We start from the raw sequence: 4677 nt of genomic DNA on the forward strand, positions 1-4677 counted from the left end.
ACCCCTACGTGTAGGAGCCAGAGGAAAGAAAAGAATCAGTTGAAGGCAAGAAAAGAATCAATTGGTGCTAAAGATAGTGACAATGTGATTGCATCATACTACTATGGTAAGACAATTGGTGCAAGTATTTCTCTCACTGTTGTGCTAAGGTGTATCAGTCACCACAGAAGCATAACCAGAATTCACCAGGAAGTGGTGCTGGGAACTCTGGGACACATTTACAGATGACAGTGTGTCACAGTTAGCACAGCATCCACAGGATAAAACCTTCCACTGCTGCAGCACTGAATGTGTCTACAGGTAGTGGAAATTAGAACAGTTGGGTTGATGTTAATGGATATGGTACCAATGAATCTCTAAAGCAGACAGTGCCTACGACATTCCCAACCAAATTAGAACCAAAACCTAGATCTGTGGTATCCTTAATTGTCCAAAATGACTACATCTCCCTCTTGTGTCCCTGGAATGGGCATTTTCCTCACCATAATTAGAATCAACTCATTAGAAATTAAGCATAGTGGGAAAAATTCTTCTGTTTCAAGAATAATCAATATACTCCAGGGGCTCAGAAGCTGTTGTATGGCTCTCAAAAGGAGCTCAATTACAGTATTAATCTTGCAATCGTAAAGCTGCCTAAAATAACTAATTGCTGTTTTTACTGTTGTTTAATCTTTGATTGAGTTTTGAGAGGTGGACTCTGAACAAAAACGGTGTCTTAAACTTTCTTAATATATGCCATACTTTTCATATTTTTACTATATACTTCATAGGTTTTTGTAAGTGGTTTTGATATCTCTGAAGAGGATGAAGTAGAAGCTTTTTTTTATTCCCTGATCATCTGTGCTTTGTGACGGTCTGATCTTAAATCGTGAATGGGTCAGGGCTGATTTCTGACAGCTGTAATTCGGGGAAAATCTTATTTCTTTTCCTCCTCCTCTGCAAGGTTTTTAATCAGTGTATGTAAAATATATTTTCATCTAATGTTCTTGCCCAGAGACACTTCATGTTTAGAGGTGAACATTCTCAAATCGTGTATTTTTTACAAAAGTAAATGTTTCCGTTCTAATGTGTGTGTGACTAATTTTAATACATTGTAGTCAGGTTATGCTGTACAGTTTCTATAGCAGTATTTGAGAGCTCTCAAGGATTATTTAGCGTGGTGGAGGGACGAAATACCCAACATAAAGTAATACCAGCCATCCTATAACTCAGATATATACTGTGTTTCAACCATTGATGCTCTTCTCCATTTGTGTTTCCTAGTGATCTTGGAATTAAAGCGCGGTGTGGTAATAAACTAATACACACAGAGGTCAATATAGAATGATGATTTTTGTGTTTTGTGCATACCTCATTTTTTCTAAAATGGTTTTACATATTTAAACACCTGATTATAAGTTTGTTCATAACTACACCTACAGAAAAACCATTACATTAAGCATTAGCTCAGTGTTCTGATTGAGCTTTACAGGTAATTCTTATGAGAAATGTTCTCAATTTTACCATCTGTACCAGCTTAGTTCACTCATTTTTGTGTAATAAAAAAAATCTGAAAAATAAATGCTTGTTTTGCTTGTCACTTTGATATGTTAGCAATTGGACTAAATCAAGACTTGTTTTCCAATGAGTAAGGTGTGAAAGGATTAGCAGGGTTGAAATGGCTGGGCACATACTGAAAGGTAGGAGGTATAGTGTGAGAGAAAGGACGTCAAAACTTTTAATGTCTCAGGGCCAATGTTTTGAGCCAGAGCCAATACTGCAGAGCCTCAGATCCCTGTGATCTCATTCTTCCCAGGGAAAACTCCCTTTGCTGCTGCTAGAAGTTTGGCAGCACGACACCTACATTGGAATATTGCTGTCAGCTCTGAAGGTCCCAAAAATATTAGAAGGAACAGATGATGAAAGTTCTGGAACTGTCAAAGGAATCCTAGAACAAAGCCCATTTTTAGGTGACTGACTCTCCTGTAGCCTAGAGATGGATAGACTCAAATGCCAAGGTTTTAAAGTTTGACTGGGTAAGGCCAGAATAGACTATGTTGCCATAGAGATGTGATTGGAGTTGAGATGTGCTGACTCCTGGACCCTTCTTCAGGGGCAACTAGCATGTTTGTGTCACTTTTCTGCCAATGACTCTAGTCTCTTCTTTAGCAACTGGCCTATGTCCAAAGCTCCATTGTAAAAGCAGGAAGAAAGTGAGTCGGGCAAGGTAAATTTCCTGTCGCAAACTGAATGTGCCTGGCTCTTCTCGGCGAGCTCTGGCCTGAAGGGTTACAGTACTGGTGTAGTGGGGGTGAAGGACGTTCTGAAATGCTGTGTTGAGTGGAGATCAAATATCTCACTGCTGAGCACCACCTAACAATCCAAAATCACTCTGCATTGTGTCCTTAAGCTAAATCATTCCAGTCAGCTGTGAGAAGGCCCCTTGCAAAGTGAATAATGCTACTAAATTGCTACTACCTTCTGGTCTTTGATTAAAAATTGTCCGGACAGTAGGAATTGGTGTGGCAATGGTATTTGAGAGCTCTGGTACAGCTGAGAGACTAGGTAACATCCAGCATGGAGAAATCGGTCTCTGTATGGGGTGGAGAGGAGGGATACATTTTGCATCGCTGAGTTGTGCACCTTACCTATGGGAGCACCAACCAGCCCTGGGAGAAGGATGTATCCCACCACAGGGATGCAGGCATCTGTGTGTTGGGGGGCAGGGAAGGGGAGCTTTGACAATGCTCTCAAACCAATATGCATCCTGATTTGTGGCCCCTGTGGTCATTCCTCACCCCAACTAGTCTCTGCATGTAGGCTTCTACCAAAGCCCTAGGTAGAAGGGAAGGAGCAAGGACAAGAGCAGTGTGTTGGGGTCGGGGCACTATTGAACCTGAAGGGGATCAGAGGGAGGTAGAGCTGGTTAGGAATTGTCCCATAAAAGAAACAGTTTAGTTGGAAAAGGTCAATTCATTAAAGCACAAATGTTTTCTGGAAACATCACTTGGAACTACAGACATGTTCTGATTGAAACCTGTCTGGCTTCTGGATGGGCTGCTGGGAACTCTGGGTTGCTAGAGTATGACTGTGGCAGCCTTGCCCTGGAGGTCATTAGCCTGGGAACTTCAGCTCTCGCTGGGGCTGGCTCCGTGAGTCCCCAGGCTCCAGCCCACTCCTCCCAGGAACTGGGCACAGATGGCTGCTCCATGTGTTTTGGGGACAGTTGAACAGACACAGTTTGATTTCTTTGGAACTGCCTCGTTTTGTTCCAAAACTGACTGAAAGCTTTTGGGGAATTGCCAAGGAGACAGAAATTCTGATTTTTTTGACCAGCTGTACAGGAGGAATTCCTAGGGGTGGCCTGATGTCTCTCCGCGCCTACAGGATGATGGGGGTTCCTGGGGCTTCCCCCTGTGTCTCTGCACCCCTGCATGGGTGAAGGGGGCTTCCTGGGATAGGGTTGCCAGGCATCCAGTTTTTGACCAGAACAGCTGCTTGAAAAGGGACCCTGGTGGCTCTGGTCGGCACTGCCAACCAGGCCATTCAAAGTCCGGTCGGCGGCACAGCAGGGGTCTGGGGCTTAGGCAGGCTTCCTATCTGCCCTGGCTCTGCACTGCTCCTGGACGCAGTCACCAGATCCCGGTGGCCAGGGACTGGAAGGCTCCACATGCTGCCTCTGTCCTGAGGACTGGCTCCACAACTCCCATTGGCCAGGAACCATGACCAATGGGAACGGGGGCGGTGGGTGGGTGCCAGTAGGTACCAAGGCAGCACATGCTGCCTGGCTGCTGATGTGCCTAGAGGCCACAGGGACGTGGGGGCTGCTTCCTTGGAGACATGGTAAGCGCTTTTGGGACACGACACCACACCCCACCTCCTGGCATGGTCCAGCACCGTCTCTTGCACCCCAAACACCTCATCCCTGCCCCTACCCCAGAGCCCACAGCCAGAGCCCCCATGAGCCCACCCCCAGCTGGAGTCATCCCCCTATGCCAGCTGGGAGCCCCGTCTGGCCCCCTGAACCCCTCCCCCCACAACTCCCCACCCAGCCTGTGAAGGGGGGAGAGTGAGTGATGGAGGGTAGGGGATGGGCGGGGCCTCGGAGAAGGGGCGGGGCGTTGTGTGATTGGGAAGTTGGCTGCCCTCTCCCCGGGGCACCCGTATCTCCGCCCCAGGAGCACGGGGGACACTGGGGGGGGGGCCCTCTTGTATCCGCCCCTCCCGACCATCACCCCTCTCGCCCCCCTCGGGGGCGGAGTCAGCCTCAGCCCCGCCCAACAGCCGCGGTACGTGTCCCTGTGACGCCACCACGCACAGGAGAGCCCGTGCGACCCCGGCCCTGAGCGGTGGCTCACGGGAGGGGGCGGGGTCACTCGCTCCCCAGCAGCAAGCGGCGGGGCGGAGGTGCTACGCCGTGGCTAACCCGGAGGGAGGCGATACTGCGCAGGCGCATAGCGGGGGATGAGGCGCTCTCGGAAATAAGTCAGGACAGCTGCCTGAGTCGGTTATCGCGTTCTACTTCCGGGTCAGGGCCCCCATGGCTGACCGGAAGTGGAGGTGAGACTGGGGGAGGGGGCGACAGAGCCGGCATCGGCGGGTTTCTCCGTGGAGAGAATTTCAGGTGGGGGAGGGGCTCGGCAGGTAAGGTAACCGCAGGGGGTGGAGAGCGGGGAGGGGACTGCGGGGGCACGGGGG

At 49.1% G+C, this 4677-nt stretch overlaps 1 protein-coding gene across 3 annotated transcripts in view; it reads left to right on the plus strand.

The window, feature by feature from the left end:
- Positions 1-4320: 4320 nt before the first annotated feature.
- Positions 4321-4677, plus strand: part of MTFR1L (mitochondrial fission regulator 1 like) — an 18120-nt gene continuing 17763 nt past the window's right edge. For 2 of the 3 annotated variants that reach the window (XM_032802930.2, XM_075060800.1), the window contains exon 1: positions 4321-4539. The gene's annotated coding sequence lies outside the window, so the exon portion shown is untranslated. Of the gene's footprint in view, positions 4604-4677 lie in introns of all 3 variants that reach the window. The other variant, XM_032802931.2, reaches the window with a different exon arrangement.

The sequence above is a fragment of the Chelonoidis abingdonii genome, chromosome 25 (genome assembly GCF_003597395.2).
Source record: "Chelonoidis abingdonii isolate Lonesome George chromosome 25, CheloAbing_2.0, whole genome shotgun sequence".
NCBI lineage: Eukaryota > Metazoa > Chordata > Testudines > Testudinidae > Chelonoidis > Chelonoidis abingdonii.